This window comes from Protopterus annectens, chromosome 10.part0 (assembly GCF_019279795.1).
Source record: "Protopterus annectens isolate FY-2018-M chromosome 10.part0, PAN1.0, whole genome shotgun sequence".
Taxonomy (NCBI): Eukaryota; Metazoa; Chordata; order Ceratodontiformes; family Protopteridae; genus Protopterus; species Protopterus annectens.
This window is the reverse complement of record NC_056744.1, coordinates 1,654,445,369-1,654,472,340: the sequence shown is the minus strand read 5'-3', so window position 1 is coordinate 1,654,472,340 and position 26,972 is coordinate 1,654,445,369. Positions and strand designations below refer to the sequence as shown.

The 26,972-nt window shown below is 41.6% G+C and overlaps 1 pseudogene; it reads right to left on the bottom strand.

Moving 5' to 3' along the window:
• LOC122814375 overlaps positions 1-26,972 on the bottom strand; it is a 388,456-nt pseudogene that overhangs the window by 141,557 nt on the left and 219,927 nt on the right.

The window sequence follows — 26,972 nt, the reverse complement described above, 5'->3', positions numbered from 1 at the left end:
GTGGCAGGAGGCAGACAGAAGGGTTTCCCTTTGTTTACAGTACATGCCTTGGACCACCAAAGGAATTCTTTTTGAAGACAAGGCAGGACGGAGATGTATGTCTAAACTGTGGCAATGCTGAGACCATACACTTTTTAGGTACCACTGTATTTTCCTCATGTGTAGTCTTGCAGATGGTACGAGAAGGATGCAGGAGGCCATGTAACCCAAAGCCTGCAGGAATCTCCTTGCAGATAGCTGAGTTAAAGTTGCCAAGGTTTTGAAAGTTGAAGCCAGCAGAAACTGTTTTTCATAAGTCAGAAATGCCATCTGGGTTGTTGTGTTTAAAGAAGCGCCCAGAAAAATTATCTGTTGTGAGGGTGTCAATTTTGACTTTTTTATGTTTACAGTGAATCCCAGGAACTTGAGGAGATAACAAACCGTAGATGCTGGAGTAAGACCTCCTTGCTGTCTGCCTGAATAAGACAGTCGTCCAGATAAGGGTAAATTTGAATTCTCTTGAGTCTGCAGTAAGCTACTACTGGAGCTAGCATTTGGTGAAGACCCTGGGCACAGTAGACAATCCAAAGGGCAGCGCAGAGAATTGAAAGTGCCTAGACCCGGCCTTGAACCTGAGGTATTTTCTACATTCCTGCCTGATGGGAATGTGTAAATATGCCTCCTTTAAATCCAAAGTTACCATCCATGCATTTTTGGACAGCATTGGAAGTAGCTGCTGTAGAGTAAGCATCTTGAATTTTGGAATCTCTAGAAAGGTGTTCAAGACTGACAGATCCAGAATGGGTCTCCATGAGTTTTACTTCCTGGGGACTAGAAAGAGCCTTGAGTAAAAACCTTGTCCCATCTCTGAAAGTGGAACTAGTTCTATGGCTTTCATAGCCAAAAGAGCTTCCACCTGGTCTAAGGCCTCTGTCCATTGATGTTTTGGAAGGTCTGGCCATCCGCTTGTCCTTGGCAGGGTATGAAAATGGAATTTGTAACCTCTTGAAACCACATCCAGAACCCAATTGTCTTGGGTTATACGAGTCCAATTTCGATTAAAAAGAGAAGGTTTTCCTCCAAGAGGGGCTTCCAGGCAAGAAGTTCCTGCAGCCCAACAGAGGGAGTCATTGAGTCTGCTTCCTATGAGTTTGAGACCTGTCGTCTCCTCCCCTAGGGGTGGAAGCAGTCCACTGTCTTGCTCTATAAGAAGCTTGTGTTTGAGGCCTTCCTCGGGAGCATCTATATCTACCCCTCTGAGGTCTGTCTGAATTGGGAAAGGACCAATTTTTTGTAGGCCAATTCCTGCTAAATCTGGGTGGCTGTACTTAGGTTCATAGGCTGGTACTAGGCTATCAGCCCTAGGGCCTATACAAGCCTAGCCATAACAATTCCCTGGCTATTTCTTCCCACATTATTTACTTTCCTGGACCCCTGTCTAGCAGGGTGACTGACGTGATCCCTGGGGTGAATTTCCTTTCTCCCATCCAATCGTCAAGGTTCCTTTTGAAGAGGTCCAAAGAGGCACTCTGCTTGACATGTATGGGCAATCTATTCCAGAGTCTGGGGAGTCTCTGGGTCAGGAACCTATCCCTCCAGCATGTTTTGTTTATTGTGATGACAAGGTTTAGATCCTGGAGCGTGTAGCTCTGAGGGATTGGGATTTCTTTAAGTGTAGCATGTCCAACGGCTCTGGGTTTGACATGGCCTTGTATGTTAAGCAGAGATCGCCTCTGAGTAGACGATATGCGACAGAGTATAGCTGGAGTTTTTAAGGCGGTCAGCGTAGGGCATCTGCTTTAGGCCTGTGATTCTTTTAGTGAGGTATTTCTGAGGCCTTTCCAGTTGTTGCAGATGTCTTGAGAGGTACATACCAAATGGGGCGTTGTATTCTATAATGGGTCTAATGAGGGATGAGTACAGTGGGACAATGACCTTTTTTCTGGATGAAAAGCCCTTCGTGATGAGGTGTGCCACATAGAAGGATTTCCTGACTGTTGTGGCGATGTGGTTATCGAAGGTGAGACCACTGTCCACCTGTGTCCCTAAGTCTCTTATCACACTTTCTGTGTTTAGTGTACTGCCACCTATATGGTAATTCATGGATACATGTTTTTTTCCCAAAAGGGATAACAATACATTTCTTGGCATTGAGCTTGAGCCCATGGCTCTGGCACCAAGCATCTGTTTCTGTAAGGCCCTTTTGTAGAGTATCCACATAATTTGGGGATTCAATAATGGCTCCCAGTTTGCAGTCATCTGCAAACTTTGTTAGCCAGAGTCCCTTAGTGTTGACCTGTACTTCAGAGAAGTAGATGCCAAACAAGAGCGGCTCCAGGACTGAACCCTGAGGTACTCCACTTGTCTGGAGCTGGATTTGGAGTCGGCTACTTTTACAGTGTGGGTTCTAATCAGTAAGCCATTTAGCAACCCATTGGGTGACATAGGGATTAATGCCCAACTTAGTAAGTTTATCTATGATTCCAGAGTGGGGGATGGTGTCAAAGGCCTTGGCAAGATCTAGATAGGCTGTGTGGACCACCTTACCCTTGTCCATGGCTCTGGAGACTGATTCAAAGAAGTCAATCAGGTTCAGGAGACAAGATCAGCCCTTCACAAACCCAAACTGGGTGGGGTCCAGTGTTTGAAGGTTGCCAATGTCTTTGTTTATAAGTTCCATGATAATACACTCCATGGCCTTGCAGATAAGGCTTGTCAGACTGATGGGACGGTAGTTTCTGGGATCCAAGGTGGATCCCCCTTTGTGGATTGGGATAACTGTAGCTCTGCGCCACTCAGTGGGCACGAAACCTGAGGTGAGGCCATGATTAAACATGACACTTAGGTGAGGTGCCAGTTCATATTGTAGTTCATGTAGTACACAGCCCGGGATGTCATCCGGTCCCATGGATGCTGTATTCTTGGCTTTAGAGAGTGTGTTTTGTACCTGTGCGGCTGTTATTACTGGAATTTGGCAATCTTCCGGTATTGAGATGGGCCATTTAGGGGGTGAAGTTGGCACTGAATCGATCTGCCAGGATATTGGCAATATCCTTCGGATCAGTATATTTAATGCCATTCTGTTTTAGCTCAGAGCAGATCTGAGCATTGCCATTTAGATTCTTGACATAATTATAGAATGCTTTGTGGTTGTCTTTCGAATCTTTGGCAATTTTATTTTCGTAACTAGCTTTGGAGGATTTTGTAAGAAATCTTTAACTGTTTGCATGGATTTCGCCTTGTCCTCCATCTTTTTAATCACCTCTTCAGCTTTTGATCCAAATAAAACATTATGCTGAACAGGAGCATCCAATAATTTAGCTTTTACTTGTTCTGGCAAATGTTGTTCCTTTAACCATGCATGCCTTCTAAAAACTGTGCCAGAGGCAGCAGCCCTACAAGAAGCCTCCAAGGCATCAAATCCACAGTGTAAGCCATGCTTCCCAACTTCTTCAGTGGCATGCATTAAGTCATGTAATTCCTTATCATCTGCACAGGCAGAAATGGAAGTAAGCTTTTGTTTTAAAACAGACAAGAGAAATTGCTGGTATTTCAGCATATGAAACTGACAGTTTAAAGCCCTAATAGATAAAGTAGCAGAAGTGTACACTTTTTTGCCCCATCTTTCTAAAGATCTAGAATCCTTCTCAGTGGGAATGGGGTTCTTAGCAGAAGCGGCCTTAACTTCCTTAGGACCCTGAGAAATGGTTTCAGGGTCAGCAGTAGGGTTCTTGTATAAAAACTGGTGGGAATCAGGAACCCTGTAATATCTGTCAGGCTTAACAGGAGCAGGAGGAAAAGAGTCAGGGGTTAAGTTAGCCTCCGAAAAAGCATCATCCACAATATCCAAAACAGGAGGGATAGTCAGGGGTCTATGTTGGGGAAGAAGAAGAAAATCCCTTAGTCTTTTCTTAGATTCCGAATACTCCTGTCCTTCCCAATGGAAATGTTCCCTCATTTCATGCAAAGTTTCCCAAAAGAGAAATCCTGAGGGGGAGAAGTTGAAGGAATGGATTCCTCAGCATCAGAATCCTCATAAGGAGGGAAAGAATATTCCTGATCAGAAGAAGAAACTGAAGAAACAGATGCCTGATCAGAGGAATCATAAAAGACTTCCTGCCTTGGCCTTTTATCTGGAGGGGGATGTGAACCCCTAATCATAGTAAGTAAATCCTCCGCCATCTTAAGTAACTGTTTCTGTGACTTGGGAGCCGGTTCAGAAGAGGCCTGTGTTGCAGTCTTTGATTTGGAAGGAGGCTTTGCCTTTATTAGAAGCTGAGTAGGCCTGAAAACCCCTTCGAAAGCCGGTACCTGCACAGCGGCTCCGGACCCATCCGAAGGAGCATTGTCTGACGGTCCTGCAATAGAAATATTCAAAGGCCTAGTTGGCTCCTCGTGGGAGTCCGTTTCGGCCATCGGTTCCGAAATGGCCGACAACAGGGGCTGCAAAAGCGCCTCACTGACGACTGCCGAACCTGAAGCTGACTCCGCTTGTGCGATATCGTCAGATTTGGACCTCGGTGGCCTGTCTTTGTCCTTGCATCGTTTGTGAACTCTGGTAGCCGGAACCGTATCCAACGACATTTTGTAGTTAAAACGCCTACTGAAGTAATGAAATGCAAAATCGTACCTTCGTTTAATTGTACGTTGAGTGAATCTAGCACAAAACCAACAACTAGCTACATCGTGGTCAGGGCCTAAGCAAGGAATACAGTAAGAATGAAAATCCTTAGGAGGTATTTGCTTCCCACATGAAATGCAATTATTAACTTTTTCTGACATCGGACTGGAGCAAGAAAAAGTTTCCCCAATGGGGTACTTGGCTTGGAGAAGAAAGTCTTTGGACTGAAGTTTTTCAGAAAAAATTGTCAGGAGTCAGCCGACCGGCACTTGCGAACTGCTATCACCACACGGCAAGAAAGACTGGAGAACATGGCGTCGGCTGTCAGCTTTGTACTCCTGGCACTCTGACGTCAGGGAGCATGGATGAACAGCCAATGCCGGACCCAGACTTTGGGATTCTGGCCGACTGAGGACTGCCTGCCGGCAGGGGAGAACCCTACAGTCATGACTGCAACAGTGAAACATGATGAACATCGTGCAGTTCAAGGTGCAAAACAGTTACTAAAGTCAGAATAAAAAATAGTGATGTTTTCCTGAATCTCTTAAATCTTAGAAACATTCCTCATGATAAGCATCTTGGTTCACCTGCCCAGAGACTTCTGTTGAGACAAACCAGAACATTACCAATCAGTAGTCAAATTGTTGGTTCCAGGTGTCAAGAACAACTGGACAGTGAAAACCAATCTATTGAAGACGCATTTAGCCCAGAAGTCCTATTATGATAAGACCAGCAAACCACTTAATCTATTACAAGGACAAGTGAAATGGATGCAAATGGCCAAAGGTTATGAGCGGATTGGAGTCATGAAGAATATTTGCCCAGAGCTGAGATCATACATTGTGGAATCACAAGGAGTAGACTTTAGGTGGAATCGGAAATATTTGATACCAGTGTCCAAGCCTATACTACAGCATATAGAATGAGATGTCCAGTATTCCAGTTCCAGAATAAACTCCACAGAATATTCCTGTTCCTGTGATGAATCCTGAAGTTCCTGATAATAGTTGTTCACTGAAGACTGTCCCTGTTGCTAAACCCAGTCCTGATTGTTATGTTATGAGATCTGGTTGTATCTCCAGACCATGTTATAGGTACATAGCAACTTGGACATGAACACTGTGTTGTTTCTAATGTATGTCTAACTGCAATGTCATTTTGATTAAGGGCAATCTTTTTAAGAAGGAGGATGTAGAAGTGTGTGTGTGTATCTCTTTAAGAAGATATCCAATGGCTTACTGAGCACGTGCATGTCTGACTGCCATTTTGTAGTAAGCTGTTGAGATGTAAGCACGTATGTATATAAGGTCTGTCTGTCAATCAGTTCATTTATATTTAATGATGCTGCTAGCCATCCTGATGTGTTTCTATGTAATAAAGCATCTTAAACGAACTACCCTGGCTGCTTTGTCTTCTGCATATAGAGGGGTGTGTGAAAAAAAATATGCACAAAAATTCAGGAAAAACATTTTTTTGATACCTGAAGGGCTCCTACATCTGTGCATATGTCATAATGGGTAATTGGAATCATGGAGCTAGGCACACTATTTTTTCACGTGCTGTTTTCACCAAACATTAACATGAAAAAAAGTCAAAACTATCTTTTGTAAATAGTTACTTTCTCCTATACAATCTACATTATAGCAGTTAGTGAACTATTACACACTGGTTTTGTAATTTGAATATAAATAACATATATGACCAACTGTACTATTTTATAATTGTAGACCTGAAAACGGCTATATTCATAATCGCTCTTCTCCCATAGTTATAAATTTGTTTACATGATATTTATGTAAACTGTGCTCAATTACATGAAGTTTTGTGCAACAACACCAGGTTGTGGCTGAAAAATGATATGGGTACCATCCCACCTACCCAGGTGGCAAAGAATAAATAAAGACAGCTAGATTCCAATGACAATTTATTATTATATGTGCAATCCCTGGAATAAATTGGCTTGAAAATGCATGTTAATTCTACCTCAGTATTATGAACTGGATAATTTCATAGGGCTAGGGTTCAACAGAACTTCAAGTTTGTCAGGATGCTTACCCACTGTGCTATTAGAAATGATAAGCAACTGTTTCTTGTATTCTTATTGATAAGAATGGCCTTGAAATGTATTAGGAGTACTGCTTAGATATATGGGGCAGATGAAAATGTATTATTAAAATACACAAGTTAAAAAATGAGCACTCATCATTAGTATTGTATTATGTATATTTAAAAAGTGAAATAACTTCAAATAAACACTTGCCTTTATAAGGCATTGAGATATTACTGAAACTACTTAGGAACTGCAGACGATTGATGAAGTGTTAACAATATGAAACCCACAATTTTAAATTTGAACTAGAATTTGGAGAAATGCAAACCATATGACTGATCAACACATTTTCTCAGTTCCAGTTATAAAAGTAAAAAAAGAACTATGCCAACTCTTTTAAGTTAGCCTGCATTTAAACTTGTTAGGTCACAGAAATATCCATTTAGACTACTTAGATACCACAGAAGGGTTCTGTACTTAACCATGAGATGCTCAAGTATTTTGGCTTCTGTGTTTGTTCCTTTCTCCAAACTGCACTGATCTGAGTTAGTGTATACAGAGATTGTGTCTGTAGGAGTGCCCCCACATTGCTTGCAGGAATTGCACCCTGAAAAAAAAAATCAGGATTTCACACACAGCAGTATTCACAAAAAGGCCTACAATTACAGTATGGATCCATTGCAAAATATGGTAAATTATTAAACTTTTCAATCGTATGTTCAGATTAGAAAATGGTGTAGTAGCAACAGCCTAACAGCAATTTTCTAGACAGAACAAACATAACTGCAATAAAATTATTTTTTATGAAACGTGACTAATTGGAATGTTTTTATATTGCATAGGACTGTATTATTAATTATGAAACAATCTTAACATTAAATTTAAACTACAATTTGAATATATTAATCATATAACAATGTTGACTGCCAGAAGAAAGACAACTTATGTTCCAATCATTTGTTTTTAAGACATACATCTATATTAAATAAATATTGTGAATTGTAGAACAATATTATTATAGATCATGTTCTATTAACTTGTTAGGGCAAACAGATGCATTTGTTAATGTCTATAATGGTTTAGCTTATTGGGACTACTTAATTAATATTAAAAATATTCAAATGCTAACCACACGAGAATAGTCCCATTACAGAAAATATTATGATAGGTAATACAGTTGTAAATTCTTTATAATAATTTCACTATTAAAGACATTAGATTTTCTATAAGTTTATGTAAAGAAACATATGAATTTGAAAGATAATTCATTATTAGAATAAAGGAAAATACAAAAACTAGGGGAGTATTGTGGAACACAGCATAAATAAATGCAAGTTTCTCATGCTGGCAATAAAGATGTTATTTACCTGTATATATTCTGTACACTATTTAAATGAAGCTTTTAAAGAATAACAACAATATTGTTGATATATACACAATAAAATTTCTAATTGACTACCTCAGCTGCATTTTAAAATATGAAGTTGGATATTATTACGGTAAATGGGTAGCAATGTGAGGACTGTTTGTTGAGTTGGTTAAATGCTCTAAGGATAGGTTTCTGGGATATACTGCATTACACAAACAGCTGGCTATCCTGGCTTGAGGAAGTAGTATTTTATTATGCTGTTATGACTGGGGTTTGCAAAGTCCTAGTTGGCACATCACAGTGTGGTCAATTATGTATTATCTGAATAAATAGAATTGTCATACTGTATAAGAAATACTTGAATTAACAAAATGACAAACAACATCCATATTTCTTATTAACTAATGGCAGTCATGCAAACTGTCATTTATCTGGATGGATAGATGACCATTAATGTCTAAAAATATTTTAGTTAATTAAATGACAAAAGCACTCCATATTTCTTGATTACTACTACTTGCACTGACTGTGCTTTATTTGACTGGATAAGATTTTAAATGTGTTTAAAATATTTGAGAAGAAATAATAACAGGCAGCCTTGGCCTATGATGGATAGGACTGAAGGATGGAAGACAGACTAGTGTGAAGTGTTAATATTAATGAGATATGGGAATGTAATGAGGTAAGAAATCTTGTTTGGAATTTTATCTGTTAATAAGGATTTGCCCTCAAGACTGAGCTGTAAAGATGGTGATGGGAGGAAGATAGAGACTTTTGTTTGTATAAGTTAGATGTAGTTTAAGAAGATTATTCTAAATTAAAAGAAATGTAAGGGACTTGGACACTGGTTTATATAGTTTGGAAGAAAGAATATTATGAGAGAAGTAGAATGAGGATAAAAGGAGGAATGATTTGGGGAGGGTAAGTGGAAATACAGCAGTATGTTTTTACAGGGCAATATAACAGGCATTGTTGCCTGCCTACCAACAGGCTAGATGACATTACATTCATGAATAATGGAGCACGGTAAACAGTAATATGGAAGCATGAAAAAATTGCAGAATTTTATTGATGGTGGTTTGTATTGGTAGAAAAGTGATGGGCATATAATAAATATGCAACAGATTCAACAGAAAAGACAATAGTATTTATGGAATGCAGTTTGACAATAGACATTATCAAGCTTTCAACCAGATGAAATGCATGCAAACTCAGAAGCTATTTTTGTGATAATTTAATAATATGGCCAATAAGAAGTGATCATACTTTTCATAATGTTATAATTTTATGGCTGGGAAAACTATCAGTAAAAAATGTAATGGAAATATAGACAATGTTTAAAAACTTATGAAGATGGTGTTAACAGTGCAGTGTAAATCTTAAAAAGCATAGTAAATTACCATTCACTGTAGCAACATAGAAAGAAAGTTGGTTTACAAACATTCTTGGCAAACATACATTGCTTCTAGTTTAATAAAGAAAAAAGAAGTTATGTACTCACCATAACGTTCCATGTTTTTAGTCCATCTCAACCTTCATTCTCACATATGGGATTGGAGCCAATCCTCGGCTCCAACTCAGCCTATTTTACAAGCTGGAAGTCTTCTAGTTGGCTGGTGGCTAGGTAGGTATCCCATGGTGCACCAGTACAATCCCCAGATCTTGTTTGCTGCTAACTAAGAAAATAATAATCAACATACAGAAAGAAGCCAATACTAAAAAGTCTCCAGAGAATACTGATAACAATATTTTCTGTCTCCAGGTACTTCCAGGATGGGGGTAGGAGGGTGGATTTGTAAGCATGAAGGGCGAGATGGACTACAAACATGGACCGTTATGGTGAGCACATAACTTTTTTTATATTCTGTAGTCCTATCTCGCCTTCATTCTTACATATGGGACAGTGTCTCTAGCACCTTATTCTTGGGTGGCTCAAGGAAAAATACTCCTGATTACCATGAAACCAAAGGATGTTCTACCCCTGGAGGTTAAATCCAATTTGTAATGAGTAATAAATGTGTGGGGGTAGCCCAAGTTGCTGCTCCACAAATATGATCAAGTGGGACCCTGGCTTGGAAGGCTGCAGAGGTAGACTGAGATCGCGTAGAATGAGCCTTGATTTTGAAGGGTAAAGGTCTACCCTCAGAGGTGTAAATGTAAGCTATACAGCTAGAAATCCAATTTGAGTGTCACTTTGGAAACTGGTAAACCTGACCTGGATTCGGAGAAGGAAATAAATAATTGATCTGATTTCCTGAATTCCTTAGTCCGGTGCAAATAAAAATGTAATTGTACATCCAACTGATGAAACCTGTATTCAGCTGCATTGGAATGATTTGGGAAGAACACCAGAAGTTCTATGGATTGATTGAAAGTGGCATGTGAAGAGACTTTGGGGACAAAGGAAGGATTAGTACGAAGAGATACTCTGTCCTTGTGAAAAATCAAGTAAGGGGGTTTTAGAGACAATGCTTGTAACTCTGACACCCATCTGGCCGATGTGATAGCCACCAAAAAAAGTCTTCCAAGACAAGAATTTCAAAGGGGATGAATGAGAAGGCTCAAAAGGCAGAGAAGTCAATTTAGATAACACATAATTTAAATCCCATAAAGCAACAGGTTCTTGAAATGGGGGTCTTAACAGAGTGGCACCTTTAAGGAAAGCTTTGCACAGCCTACGTGACATCAGATTAAAATCTTGTACGCCTAGATGAAAATTTGAAATCGCTGCCAACTGAACCCTGATAGTGGCAGCCGCAGATCCCTGGTGGAAAAGCTCAGACAGGAATTCCAAAAACAGTGGAATGGAGGCGGTATAAGGGTCAACATTCTTTTTCTCTGCCCAGATAGAGAATCTCCTCAATTTACTGGAATAAAGTCTCCTAGTGGAAGGTTTATGCAAGATGGTAAGGATAGGAGTCTCGGAGGGTGAAAAGTTGTGAAGCTTGACTAGGGATGAAAATGGAGCAGCCAAGCTGTCAAATTGAGGGTGTGCAAGGAGGGATGAAGCAAGCCTGACATGTGAGTCAAGAGATCTGATTACTGGGTCCAGAATCCAAGGATCGGCTAGGAGAAGAGACCCGAGAAAGGGGAACCAAACCTGAAGAGGCCAATAAGGGGCAATGAGGATCAGTTTGCTTCCCAGGTGTTTCGCTTTCTGAATAACCTTGGGTATGAGAGAAAAGGCATAAAGGAGACCCAGGGGCCAGTCGTGAACAAGTGCGTCTCTGGGTGACTCCCCCGGAGGGGGGATGAGGGAGAAGTAGCTGCATTTGGCATTGATCGGGCTGGCAAAGAGATTGCAGCAAGGCTGTCCCCATCTGTGGAAAATCTGCTCTATTTCCTGTTTCAGAGACCACTCGTGAGGCATCAGAATTGCTCGGCTGAGCTTGTCGGCTATCACGTTGTTGCCCTGGAATGTGCGTTGCCACCAGAAAATGTTGGGAAGATATCACCCATTTCCAAACTCGAATGGCCTCTCGACAGAGTGGGTAAGATCTGGTTCTGCCCTGTTTGCTGATGTACCATACTACTGGCATGTTGTCTGATTGTATTGCAATAGTCCCCAGAGGCAGAAGGTCGTGAAGTGCTTGCACCGCCCTCATCTCTAGAACGATATGTAGATGAGCCTCGTGATGCTGCCATGTGCCATGGACAGTCCTGCCTAGATAATGCCCCCCCACCCTGTGAGGCATCCGTGGTACAGTGGCATTGGGTTGGTGAGGAACAAATGAAGTGCCCATGGTTAACTGAGTCCACCAAAAGAGATCCTTCTTGCAAGAGTCTGTCAGCAGTATGTGATGGGATAATGGTATGTGCTGAAAAGACCATTGGGCCGAGAGCAGCCACTGAAGAACCCTCATGTGTAATCTGGCTAGTGGCACTAGTAATATGGTGGAAGCCGTGGTCCCTAGAAGCTGCAGAATACTCTTGGCTTTGGCCTTTCATAAGGGGAGATGACGTTGAATTTGAAGAACCAGATTCTGTGCCCTTTCTACAGGAAGGCGACCCAACATGTCTAGTGTGTCTATCTCTGTGCATATAAAAATCACAGACTGAGAGGGCAAATAAGGCAGATTTTTCCCAATTTATTTTTCAATTTATAAAAATTCCCAACTGGGCACAAAACTGAATGGTAGTGTCCCTGGTCTGAAGAAGTAGATGCCTGGTGGAGGCAGTCAAGAGCCAGTCATTCAGATACAGAAAAACCTAGAATCCTTGACATCTCAGGTGAGCTGTCACTACTGCCATACACTTGGTGAACACCCTGGGGGCTGTGGTGAGACAAAAGGGCAGAGCACAAAACTGGTAATGACTGGCTCCCAGCCAGAAGCGTAGATGACTCTTCAGTGCTCTGAACATTTTTATGTGGTAGCAGGCATCTTGGAGCTCTATTAAGCACATCCAATTATCTTTCCCTAATAACAGGAGTATAAACTGCAGTGTCATCATCTGGAACCTTTACTCCTTGTCCTCCTTTACTGCTTCGTTCAATCTGCTGAGGTCCAAGATGGGCCTTTAGTCCCCTGTATGTTTTGGCACTCAAAAGAATCTGGAGTAAGTTCCGGATCCTATTTGGTCTGCTGGGAAGGTTTGGATGACTCTTTTTGCCAGCAACTTCTTGACCTCCACAGTTGCCTGATCCCTGTGATTGGGTGGAACATCCGGGTTCCTCTTGGGAACAAAAGGTGGATGAGAAAAGGGTATGACATAACCTCTGCTAATAATTCTTTGTACCCATTTGTTTTGAGTGATACTTAGCCAGGCTTCTGGATGCAAAGAAATGCGACCCCCGACTGGTCCCAGAGAAGCACATTCAGGCCCCACATCAGGAGTATTAGTAAGGTCGGCCCCAAAAGGAATCTTAGCCTCCCTGGTTTCCATTTCCTCCTCCTCCTACGCCTCTGAAGGAGGAGTCACCTTGTGCGTCCTGGAAAAACCTCTGGGACTTCTTGAACCACATTTTACCGCCCCTCTGACCCTTAGGGTATTGTCTAGAGGGGACAGTAAAATGTACTTCCATGGCAGAGAGTGTTTTTCCTTCTTGCTCACATTGGGTGAGAGTGTTCTTTACCTTGGGTCCAAACAATGAAGAACCGAAGGGGGCATTGGTAAAGGTAGACCTGAACGGTTCCGCAAAATTACACAAATGCATCAGGAAGGACGCCTTAGGGAAATTCCTGAACCCACTGCTCTACTCGCGCCATCAGCTGCAAATGAGATAAGCCTCATGGACGAGTTGACAACAGAGTTCAAGGTGGACAACAGGGCCGACACCTTGTCAGGGACTCCCTCAGTACATGTACATTGTAGAGAATCTCCTAACTCCTTAAGGAGATCTCTCTGAAGCCTCGTTAAGTGTGTAAGGTAGTTTAGTGATCTAAGGGTAAATGCCGCTGAAGAGAAGATATGCTTCCCATATCTGTCCATCGTTCAAGACTCCTTATTCAGCAGATGAACAGAAGTTGTTTCTGATAGCTCCTTCTTAGTGGCCACCGCCACCACCATGGCATCTACGGGAACACCTTTAGACAAAAATTCCTTTTCTCGGGGTGTAGAAAGAAACTTATTTGGTCTCCTGGGGACTGGCTCCACAGCAGGAGTATCCCATACCTTTTGACCAACTAGCTCCATCAGTTCGTCGAAAGGTGGAGACACCCAAGAGTCTGAAGGTTGAGACCGGAAAGCCTTCAGGTACACTGACTCCTCATCAGAAGGGGTGACAGTTGGCCAGCTGCACCTCTGCTTAAGGATTTCCAGGATGTCTACGAAGGAGACATCATCAGGGGATGACTTGGGGTACCCTTCTGACTCCTTGAGGTCAGTGTCAGAGGTCAGAGACATCCTGGGAGTCTACATGCTTCTTCTTACATGTTCTCTTCTGTGGGGGGTCCTCAGAAGGATATTCTGGGGTGGTCTTGGAAGAGTGGGGGCCACCGGCCAGTGGCTCTTGTGGCTGCGGGTCTCTGCTATCCAGGGAGAGAGTAGGAGCTGAGACAGAAGTAGGTGCCCTAGGGGGAAGAGTGTCGGTACCCCTGGTAGGAGCTGAAGATTAGGACAGCACACGCATCATCTCGAATGCCGACCTCTTTGGCTCTGAAGACCTCCACGGCTCGGAGGAGACTGAGGATGCCATTGGTTCCAGAGCCATCGGCTCCGAGATAGATGCAGGATCTGAACTCACCCTCATCGACTAGCGAAGAGGTTCAGTTCCAGGCGTCCCTGTCAGGGCCGACCGGGGAGCTTCAGCTCCTAGACACCACAAATGGCACCAAGAGTGTTGGAGTGGAACTCGGCTCCGAAACAACCACAGGGGGAGCTGGAACCAAGGGTTCCACCAGCGGTACCAAACACTCCAAATCTGAACAGCCAGCATGACTCAGAGGAGGAATGACTGAAGGGGGCTGAGCAGACTCAATTGGCCCCGGAACCGACTGGATCAGAGCCAACAACAATTTCGGTAAGGCACACGACTTCAAAAGTCTCAGCACTACCCTATCCACATCTTCTTCCAATAAACTTCTGGAAGATCTGGAGGACAGAGTAGGAGAACGGGATCTCTGCAATATTGGTGACTTCAATGTAGGGGAGACCAGTAGAGGTTCCATAGACCGGCTCCGTAGAATATTTTCAGTGGTCGGCTCTGAGCTACTTGGCGCCAACCCTGTAATCACAGTAGTACAACTCTCAATTAGCTCCGAACTCTGTGGAGCCGATGAGACAGTAGATTTGTCAGGTTTAGTAATTTAAAGAGGCGGTTCTGAGACACCAGCCGGTGCTGGGGAGGGCCTCTTAGAAGACTTTTTTTCCTTTTTAGATCCCTGAGATCTAGCAGAGGAGGAAGAGCTAGCCAGATCTTCCTCAAAGGAAGGTTTTAGCAGACCTTTTAGAATGAGCTTTTTTTTTTCTTTCTTGCAACACCCTAGCACTAAAAGAGTGGCAAAATAAGCAAGTTTCTTGTAAGTGGATGGCCACAAGACAGTAAACGCAGTTACTGTGACCATCTATTATAGACATCTTCTGTGAGCATTTTATGCATTTTTTGAAGCCAGATGGCTTATGGTCCTTGCTTTCCTTAGACATTCTCACAGAAAAGGGACTCACACACACACACACAAGAGAGGACTAGGTCCTCTAACTTAAATGGGCCTAGCCCTATAGGAATGGTAAAGAGAAACCACGAGGACTAAGTCCTCTAACTTAAACGGGCCTAGCCCGTGCAGGAAGAAAGACAGAAAACTAGGTCCACTAACTAAAACAGATCTGGGGGGGACAGAAAGAATTAGAAAGACTCACATACCCAAAACCAGAATAAAGTGTAAATTTATTACACAAGATGAACAGAAACTTGTTCTGTTTCCAACACTAATAATATCAACAAGCGGAAAATCCGCAAAAAGTTAAGACTTATAACTACTTAACAACACACACAGTCTGAGCGCAAAAGGCGCCTATTACTAATATCTAACTATTAAACAGGAAAAAAATGGGACACAGGATACCAAGTACTATAAGGCCAAAAGGCCAACTGTACTAAAGAAATTACACACAACAGCGCACTAGTAAACACTAACTATTCCAACTTGCAAACTACAGAAACTATGAGAATACAATGCTATATAACTGTATCAAAGGTAAAAACAGAAGAATTATCCAAAAATTTTGAATAAATTTGAAAGACTTAAGACAGAGCCAAGGAGAAGCACAACCGAACGCGGCAAACGAGATCTGGGGATTGTACTGGTGAACCATGGGATACCTACCTAGCCATGAGCCAACTAGAAGACTTCCAGCTTGTAAATAGGCTGAGTCGGAGCTGAGGATCTGCTCCAATCCCATATGTAAAACTGAAGGTGAGATAGGACTGCAGAACATCATGTAATTCCTGCATTTGGAGAATGCATGATATAAATACTTCATTTTAGGAAATGTATCAATACATTAAAAATGAAGTACACAAATGTACTTTTTAGTGCAATATTTACTGTTTTGTATGGCAAATGAGATTTATTACACTTTTTGATATGGTACACATTGTGGACACTGTAAAATTAGCAATGGTCTTGATTGAAAGAAATACTAAAAATGATTTATGTGTTTTTTAGCTTCCATTGTTGCATATGTACTTTTGCTTTTGTTTGACCACAGCAATGCGTACACCAATTCTATTATGTATTTCAATCTGACATAAGTGAATGCAAACTTGTGTACTACAGCTTCTCACTTGCTAAAGCTTCACACTGTATTTTTAACACATAACACACTTACCAAGCTAATGATCTCATGCACTGCATAAATCAATGTGTCTCAATACATGCATTCATAAATAAATGCAGAAAAATTGAAAAGTTGCATCAATATGTTCAATTAGCCCTTTTAAAACATCTAAGGTAATAATGTAGGAATACTTTATAGCAAAAATGTATTGAATAAAATCATATACAGCAACATGTTTTATTTTTGGAGGTGTCATTGGCATTCCAAATAAGAGATGAACTAAATGATCCACTCTATCTTGCTCCTTATCAACTGTATTCATGGCTGCTCACAGATCCATTACTCACATACATTGAAGAATACAAACACATCTGTGCCATGCTTCAACATTATTTTGTGTCCGTGGATACCCTTCTGTTGTCAAATCAGAAGTTTTGCAAAAGGGGTAATCTAATGTTGGGGGGGGGGGTTGGAATTTCTTTGCTTTTCCAGTGAGATATATGACTTCTATGTGCTGCAAGAAATTATTCTTCATAATTAAGCCCTTGGCCAACTGCCTTTGCAGGACATTTTACACCTAGCTGGTTTTCCTTTTGGCGTTTGAATTAATCTGTCTCATTTGGTGTTGGAATGGTCCTACCCATTCCATGGTCAATAATTATATATAATCCCTAGTGGGAATAACTGGGATCATACCCTAGACAATTTGAGGGGACCCATTCATGGTATAAAGCATTTAGCAGCTGACTCTATCCATGGTCTTTAAGACCCATAAAGTGTAGGTAAGCCAAAGAATTACACTATGATTCTGGCAAAAGTGGAAATAGCATCCCTTCATTGCTGTTCCCTGTGATATTATGTGTAGTGCCCTCGATGGCCATGGGTGTGCTACAGAATACTGTACATCCTGTATGACTTTGCCATTATGGCAAAAATAAGTGGCAAACAGTTTTTTTTTTCTGTTCCAGCACTAAAGAGACCATGGACTGAATAATGCTGTCCACAAAATGTTCCTTTCTATAAAAAAAAGTGCCATCAACCATCAATTAGTACTTTCCATTTTTTGACACTATGTCACATAAAAGACCAGTAACTATAGCACTCAAGTTAAATGAATGTTTAAAATGGGATCTTACAAAGTACACACTCTACAACCAACCATCTATGAAAGAAGGAAATGAGAGCCAAGACCTTTTTAGGAGGCAGGGATGCCAACATGGGCACCATCTGAATCTTGCAAACCAGAAAGACATGATCCTGAGAGGGAGTCAGAGAGGACTTTTGAAGTTTGTTGTGAACCCTAGATTCTGAAGAAGGGAAATGGCTACATTAAGATTTTGCAACAGAATCTGTGGAGAAGAAGCCTGAATCAGTAGATCATCCAAGTAAGGAAATATCTGGATCTCATGAAGCCTGCAAAAAGCAATCACAGGAGTGATGCATTTGGTGAATACCATTGGGGCAGTAGAAAGGGCAAATCAGATAACTAAAAATGTCAGAAAGGAACAGCGAAACAGAAAAATGTCCTGAAAAGATGATGGATCGGAATATGATAAGCATCCTTGAGATCCAGAGACACCATATAGGCCTGGGGGAGCAACACAGGAAAGAGTCTGAAAGGTCAATATGTGAAATGAGGGCACCTTCAGAAAAGTGTTTAGATGACAGAGGTTTAGAATTGGTCTCCAAGTATCCTCTTTTCTGGGCACTAGAAAAATTTCACTCCACAATAAGTACAAATCACTCCACAATAAGTACAAATATGACACTGTCATTGTCCATGTTGGTGTGAATGACCTGAAACGTACCTCCCTGGACTACATGAAAAGAGACATGGAGGAGCTGTCCAATCTTGTATCCCAGGCAGGTATCACCCTAACCCTGAGTAGCATCCTGCCATCACCCAGAATGATACCAAAGTACAAGGACAAAATGATTGACTTCAACAATTGGCTAAGCTTCTGGTGTCATTCTAAGGGGATCCAGTATTTGTCTGCCTGGGGCGACATGATCGACAGTCCACGATGCTTTGCCAGAGATGGCCTGCACCTGTCGCCCTTAGGATTCCGGATACTTGCCACCCCTATAGTGCCTTTTTTAGGCAAGGTTCAAATGACAAATTCACCACCATAACAGGTACAAGCAAGCAAAATCTGAGGGTAATGCTACTCAATGCTAGAAGTCTAAACCTCAAAATGCACTCACTCGAGGCACTCCTTAAAATGGAGAACATTGACATCTGTGCAGTGACAGAGACCTGGTTCAAAGCTCCAGAGAGCACCCCTGCATTACCAGGCTTCAATTCATACCACACCTTTCGGCCATCTAACCCAGAAAGAAGCACTAAAGGTGGAGGCGTGTCCATATTCATTAAGGATATCCACACCTCCAGGCTAGTTGCACAGCATAATGCATCCGAGATTATCCAAGTACAACTAACTCTGGGCAAGACCGCAATCCAAATTGTAGCTTGCTACAGACCCCCCACCATGCCCCAGGATTCACACTCATTTCTTGATACACTGGAAAGTATTAGGGTACAACCCAACACCCTAATAATGGGCGATTTCAACTACCCTACCATTAACTGGGAAAACTACTCATGTATCAACTCTTTTGCCCAACGTTTTCTAGAATTCATAAATTCCAACACCTTGGATCAACTTATTCACACCCCCACCAGGGGCAGCAATATCCTAGACATGGTCATTACCAACATGGGAAACAGGTGTTCCACACCAGAGGTCAATTCCTCGTTGGTCAGATCCGATCACAAGCTAATCAGCCTAGACATCCACATGCCACCCCCAGCCCCAATTAGGGAAACCATCGTAGAAAATGTCTCCAAAGCCAACTTCACACTTCTTAAGACAGAAGTGGCAAACTTCACGACACCCATGCAGATGGACAATAGAGGTATGACTGCCGAATCCTACACAAATGCACTTTATAAGCACTTACACGAGTGCATGGATCATACTATCCCTAATAGAACCAAGATGTTATCCTCCAAAAAAAGGAAGCCAATCGGGTGGTCCTCTGCCATAAACAAACTCTACAACAGAAGAAAGAAACTGTTGCAAAAAAGAGTAAAATCCCATGACTGCAGGAACTCCAAGGTCAACCTCAGTATGAAGCTGAGATCCCTCATAAAATCCTCCAAAGCTAGTTACAAAAACAAAATTGCCACTGACTCTAAAGACAACCACAAAGCATTCTATAGCTATGTCAAGAATCTAAATGGGAACACTCAGATCTGCTCTGAGTTGCAGCACAATGGCACTAAATATACAGAACCAACTGATATTGCCAACATCCTTGCAGATAGGTTCAGTGCTAACTTTACCCACCCTTTCACCCCCTAGAGGGCCCATCTCTATACCGGAAGAATGCAAAGTTCCTATAATCACGGCTGCACAGGTAAAAAATACACTCTCCAAAGCCAAGAACACAGCATCCATGGGACCTGACAATATCCTAGGCTGCATGCTACACGAACTACAGAATGAACTGGCACCCTACCCAAGTACCATGTTCAATCATAGCCTCACCTCAGGCTTTGTACCCACTGAATGGCACACCACGACAGTTATTCCACTTCACAAAGGGGGGCCACGACAGACCCCGGGAACTACCGCCCCATTAGCCTGATGAGTCTGGTCTGCAAGGCCATGGAACATATCATTGTGGAACTCGTAAACAAAGACATTGGTAATCTCCAAACTCTGGACCCTACTCAGTTTGGATTTGTAAAAGGCAGATCATGTCTCCTAAACCTGGTTGACTTCTTTGAAGCAGTCACCAAAGCCATAGATGAGGGTAAAATGGTTCACACAGCTTATCTAGATCTCGCCAAGGCTTTCGACACCATTGAATTATAGATAAGCTCACTAAACTTGGTATAAATCCCTATGTCACAAGATGGGTTGCCAACTGGCTCATGGACAGAACCCACACTGTTAAAGTAGCGGATTCCAAATCCAACATCAGACCAATGACAAGTGGTGTACCACAGGGTTCAGTCCTGGGTCCTCTCCCGTTTGGTATCTACTTCTCTGAAGTGCAGGCCAATACAGAAGGTCTTTGGCTAACAAAGTTTGCAGATGACTGCAAACTAGGAGCCATAATCGAAACTCCTAACAATGTGGACAAACTAAAAAAGGGCCTCACTGAGACAGATACCTGGTGTCAAAGCCATGGCCTGAAGCTCAATGCCAAAAAGTGTATTATCATCCCCTTTGGTAAAAACTCTGTACCCATGAACTACCACATAGCTGGTAGTCTACTTAATGCCAAAAATGTGAGGTGACCTTGGGACACAGGTGGACAGTAGTCTCTCCTTTGATAATCACATCGCCACAGTGGTCAGGAAATCCTTCTATATGGCTCATCTCATCACAAAAGGATTCTCATCCAGAAAAAAAAAAAGAGGTCATTGTTCCCCTCTACCCAACTCATTAGACCCATTATAGAGTACAACGCCCCTTTTGGTATGAACCTCACAAGACATCTACAACAACTGGAAAGACCACAGAAATACCTCACAAAGAGTATTACTGGCCTCAAACAGATGCCCTATGCAGACCGTCTCAAAAAACTACAGCTTTACTCCATCGCATATTACCTACTCAGGGGCAATCTCTGCCTAACATACAAAGCTATGTCAAACCCAGAGCTGTTGGACATGCTCCACTTAAAGAAATCCCAATCCCTCTGAGCTACATGCTCTAGGGACCTAAACCTTGTCACCACAATAAACAGAACATGCTGGAGGGATAGAGTCCTGTCCCAGAGACTTCCCATACTCTGGAACAGACTACCTATCTATGTCAAACAGAGCTCCTCATTAGCACTCAAGAAAAATCTTGATAATTGGATGGGAAATGGGAAATTCACCTCAGGGATCACTTCTGTGGCTCTGCTCGACAGGGGCACAGGAAAATAATTTTCTTGGGTGGCGAAAGCCAGGGTACATTTTTTGGCTAGGCTTGTATGGGCCTGATAGCATAGTACCTACCTATGAATCTATGAACCTATGAATAAACCCCCCCTCCTCCTTTGGGATACAGGCACCTCTTGAATAGTACCCTGATTCAACAATTCTCGAAGAATCTCTGGAGAAAAAAGGGAGTTATTCCCGAGGAGGCACAAGAATGACCATAAAAGATGGATGACATTTCCACACCATGAAGTAGCAATAATGAATAGAACCCAAGAATCCAACTGTAGCAACTCATAATACCTCTTAGGGATGTCAGAAACCGGAGAACAATCCCATTTACAAAACTCCATCATCCTGGAGATTATGTGCCCAAAGGAAATTTCTTCAAAAGGAGCAACAGGACTATTACCATTCCTCGTCCTCCTCTGACCCATAATCCAAAGAAAGAATTAGGGTAGAATAAGTCAGTGATTCTTCGTCAGAATCAGACTCTTACTCAGAAGAATCCTGTTCCCTTGGCCTTTTAAGGACAGTACAGGATCAAGGGGGAGCAGGAAGAGAAACTCCCTTAGAAGGTTTTAATGCCATTAAAGCATTAAACAAACCCTGAGTAAAGGCCTGTCATTCCCTCTTTGGATCCCTAGTAGCTGAAGAAACATGCATAGTTTTTTGTTTCTTTTTTAAAAGAAAGTCCACCCTATAAAACCTAGAAGGCTTTGACTGCAGACAACATTCAATAACCATAGTAGGAACTTCTTTCCTAACTAAAATCTGTGGAACACCCCTGGGCCCCTTAGAAATATTGAACTGTGGTTCCCCCTGAATATCTGAAATGGATGCCTACAAAACCTTATTTGACATGCTGCAAGCTAGATCCTCACCAGCCTCCAACCCAGTCATGGCAGAAGAATCTGACAACAAAGCTGAGTGAGTCTCTATGTTCTCACCAACCTCAGGAGAAACACCTGGCAGAGGCTGGACAGTAGAACAGCTTGACAGTGAAAGATTCCAGCCTTAATTTTTTCACCTTCTTCTTCCCTAATGGCTGACCCTTCAGTAGTATCTTTAGCGAGAAGCTTAAGGCACTTGTTCTCAAGAGGGAAGAAAGACAACTATAAAGGGTTTTCAATACAAACGTCTGACAAATCAAACAGGACGTATGGTCATGAGAAGCTCCTAGGTAGGAAAGACGGTTATCATGCCGGTATTTTATGGGGAATCTGTCTCCTGCACTGGCACTTCACTTTCCTGGATAGCATTAACCCCTAACAGCAACAAAATAAGCAAGCAAAAACAACCCCCCCCCCCCAGTGGGGTACTTATCTGCAATGGCACTGACTTCGGAACAAGACACAGATGCTCATCAGAGAATGAAAATGCTGTCAAACTGGTGGAAAATGGATGAAGGTGAACATGCCAACAATCACAAGAAGCGTTTGGACTGGCAGCAAAGTTCTGCGGATGGTACATCTGATCAACAACGTTCTGCTCTAAGCTATGCGAGAAGCATAAAGGTGATGTTCGACATACCTTAAAGCAAAAATAGGCTTTGGTATACTGGCTGAACTTTGGGCTTCTATGGCAGGGAATCTCATATGCAAGGAATACTGCAGAAGTGAATGTAATGACATCTAAGGACATAATTAGTCTGAACAGACAAAGTGAACGGTGAGAATTAATTTTCTTACCAGATTACTCCATATTTCTGGTCATGCATATTGAGTTTGACTAAATATGCTACCATTTCCTGCAAGTACAGGTTCTTTGGATGGCAGTGCCTTTTTAAATGCTTCTGCACTCCACCATACATTGCCAGTATCTCCCCAGGAATCCTGTCAGTTTGTTGGGAGTTGTCAGGTAGGGCTGGGAGACTGGATTCGTACTTTATGGGTGTGAAGCATATTGGCTATATTTAAAAGAGCAGTGCACGCAATTATTCATAAAACATGAGTCCCTTTTGTCCCTTTGAAACCTATCTTATATTTCTTAGGGGTTGGTAATGACAGCAAACACATAGGGCAACATATGCCCTTGTTATATTTGCTCTTATTGCTGAGGAAAAAAAATGATCACAAACCTGGAACTAAAGGGATCTGCCTCAGGTGGACACAGTTATTATCTTGATGAAGGAGCTAGATATATTGGAAAACAAGTGTACCCTAGGGAATTGTTCCCATAAAGTCAGACAAAGATGGACTCCTTTGCTAAGAGCAATGTACTGTAATATGCACTCCCTACATTATAACTTGAATTAATGTTTTTTGTCTTTTTCTATCAAATTGGTTGATAGGGAAAATTATAACACCCTGCTGCAATATTATATACTACTTATGCTAATTTTACAAAGTGACCACTTGATAAGATGCAGCTCTAGGATATCTGAAAACATTTAAAGCCTTTTATAACTGATGTAACTACTGCACATAATTTTTGTGGGTTATTATTTTAGACATTTTCTAAGAAATGTTTCATTCCCTTTTTGCACTGTTGCTGTTTCATAATGCCAAATTCATTAAAATTGATGCTTTGTTTCAAAAAAGAAAATTTTAAACGGTAATTTTAAGCATCATTAACTGAATTTTTGTGCTACATTTGTCTTTTATTTAACATTAGTTAAAATTTGCAAATTTAACTGCATTTTGTAACATGGATATTCTGCATTCATGTGTGCACTACACATCTGAGAGTGTTACCACAATGCACAACACAAATGCAAGCTGTAATAAATCAACAAATACATACATCATTACATAAACTGAGTAAACAAACTGAGGCTGCAGGGAGGTGGACCTCAGAGTAATGTGTGCTGCATCTACAAGCTACTGAATGAATGTTGTACATGGCTCTGAAACTGCTAATGGTTTGGTGCTTGTATTTTAGGGGTAGCTAGGATAAATATGCACAAGATTTTAGGTAGTCCTCTAAGGGTAGGAAGGTAAAACTCGAATCAGAGAAGTCTTTGTTTACTGCTAATCAGGCAAAGCATTTACAAAAAGCTCTGTGAACAGTGGGAAAACACTACAGATTATGGATATTTAATGGTTATGGCTATCTACACCAAGACAATTCGTATGACATGACAAAGAAACTTAACTTTGTGAAAAGAAACAAATGATACCTGTGCAGAGAGAAAAAAAACTTGTGACAAGTTCAATAAATTAAAAATAATAGTCGATAGGATGCGTTTTTTCAAGGAATTAACATCCTCCTACACTGTTGGGCCTTACCACCCCTAAATGGACCAATCAGACTACTCCCTCCATTTCAGTAATCTTCTCATTGTAACCTGTCTCTCTCTGCTTCCCATGTCATCTCTTTCCTACTAAACATTGGGGCTGTCAAGTTCAGCCTCTCTCTCACTCCACCCACTTCTTCCTAGCTTGCTCACACATAATACCTTTCAGATTTACTACTAGGCTCTTCTCCTCCTACTCTCCCAACTTACCTCCTTTTTCTATTCCACACAACGTTCTGACTTTTTTGTAGTTTACTTTTACTTAACTCCTCCTCCTCCTAAAAGAAAACCTTCCCTCAAACTCTATTTTGACTTCACAATCTCTATAATATAACTCAGCCAACATTTCCACACAAATTGCTTTCCAACTACCACTAAATGCTAAGTTGCTTACTATCTAATCAAAAGCAAAGTTACTGCTACCCTTAGCTACCCATTAAGACCCACTGTCTCTCAGTTTATCCCAACAATACTGTTAGAAAAAGTCACACCTTTTCACAAACTACATGCATTAATGCATGTAGTTTAAATAACAAGTAGGTCTCTCTGGAATTATGGCTGTCTACAGAAAATCTCAAGTAATTGCTCTTACTGAAATCTGAATTAAGGATTCCTTCTTGCCATCTACTAAGATCCAATACAACTACAACATCTTGTATGACTTTAAACCTGGTCCAAAAACCGATAGTGGAATCATGCTTCTAATCAAGCAATAGCTCCCTGCAAATTATGGATTCTTCAAAAGCTAACCAGGTTGATGACAATGCCACAAAACTGGGTGACAGCAAACCGAAACATATGAAACCATACTCAACACCGTCTCTGTTTATATTTTCCCATCTTCATCAATTGCTACTATTCAAGATACCATCTTGCAAATGTTCCCATATAATCATAGCAGGAATACCTATCCAAGGGGACATTAGCTTGGATTCTAATTTCCAAAAAGTCACACAACTGAATAACATGCTAAAAAACCTTAAAACTGACAAAGGAGCCAACCAGGCACAACCTCAGAACAGGAAAGCATACTACGCTTAATCTTATTTTCATCAACTTGCCCCATCAATGCATTAACTTTTAAATTTCTTCCAAATTTCCAGTGCTATCCTATCGATCCTTTAAAACTATAAAACCTATGCCCCAGACAGAGACTGGTCAACTGTTCCTTCCACATAAATTGAATATACCCAATTATCATCTGAATTCCACAAACTGGCTTCCACTTTACCAAACTGATGCCTCTGAAAATGCCTTGTTACATATCGTCACCCTTTCTGCTATGCAGAACTTTATGTTCCCTTGTATACACAGAAGGATACAAGGCCAGAAATGCCTTTGGTTTACCAATAAAATCAAAACTCTTGAGACACAGGTACAAAGCTTGGTCTATATGGAAATAAATCTAATATCTTCCTACATGAAAAGTATCCTTCATAAAACAAAAAAGAATGGCTACAAACTCAACCAAAGCCATTTACCTTAGAAAAGTACAGTTGTGTACCTACCATAAATGTAGATGTTCGAGTGCTCATACAGCTGCAGTCATTACAGATGGGTTATCCTGCCATCAGGCGGGTCCTCGGTCGGCCGAATTCCAAAGTCTAGGTCCGGCGTTGGTTGTCATTGCTTCTTCCCTGACGTCAGTGCGGCAGGGGTATAAAAGAGGGAGCCAACGCCATTTTCTTCAGTTTTTCTTGCCCCAGATGTCAGGTGCCCCCAGAAGGTAGGCTAAACATAGTATTATGCAAACATGCAATGTAGATAAATCAAAAAACAGTAGTTGCAAGCAAATACACCATAAAAGAATACCCCAAATAGGTTGTATGATAAAGGTGTTTGTCAAAAGGCCTGTCCTAAGAGGGGACGGAGGGAGGGTAACCTGGACTGCAGCTGTATGAGCACTCTAACATCTACATTTATGGTAGGTACAAAACTGTACTATGTTCATCGTGCATACAGCTGCAGTCATTACAGATGGGTAGAATCCCAAAGCTAAGTAAGGGTGGTAGGCACTAAGTGGAACTAGGAGGGGCGAGGATGCCCTGCAGGACTGCTGTGGGAAAGCCCGCTCTAGATTTTGAGTATAGTGGAAGATGGTAGTGCTTGGAGAAAGTGTGCACTGAACTCCAATTAGCTGCTTCCAAAATGTCCTTGGTAGGGACCCCCCTGAGGAAAGCTGCAGAGGTAGCTGTGGCCCTGGTGGAGTGGGATCTGATGTATACAGGCACAGATTTTCCATGAAATGAGTAACAAAAGCATATGCAGTGGGCTATCCATTTTGAAATTGTTTGTTTGGAAATAGCCTTTCCTTGAGCACCTGTAGCATAGGACACAAAGAGCTGCTCAGATTTCCTGAATGGCTTTGTTCTGTCCAAGTAATAACGGAGTTGTCTGTGAATGTCCAAGGAATGTAGTAGTCTCTCCCCTTTGTTCTGTGGATTTGGATAAAAAAGTAGGTAAGTGGATAGTCTGATTCAAAGCTACACTGGATACTACCTTTAGCATGAAGGTAGGGTTGGTTCGTAAGGAAACTCTGTCTTGATGGAAAATGATGAA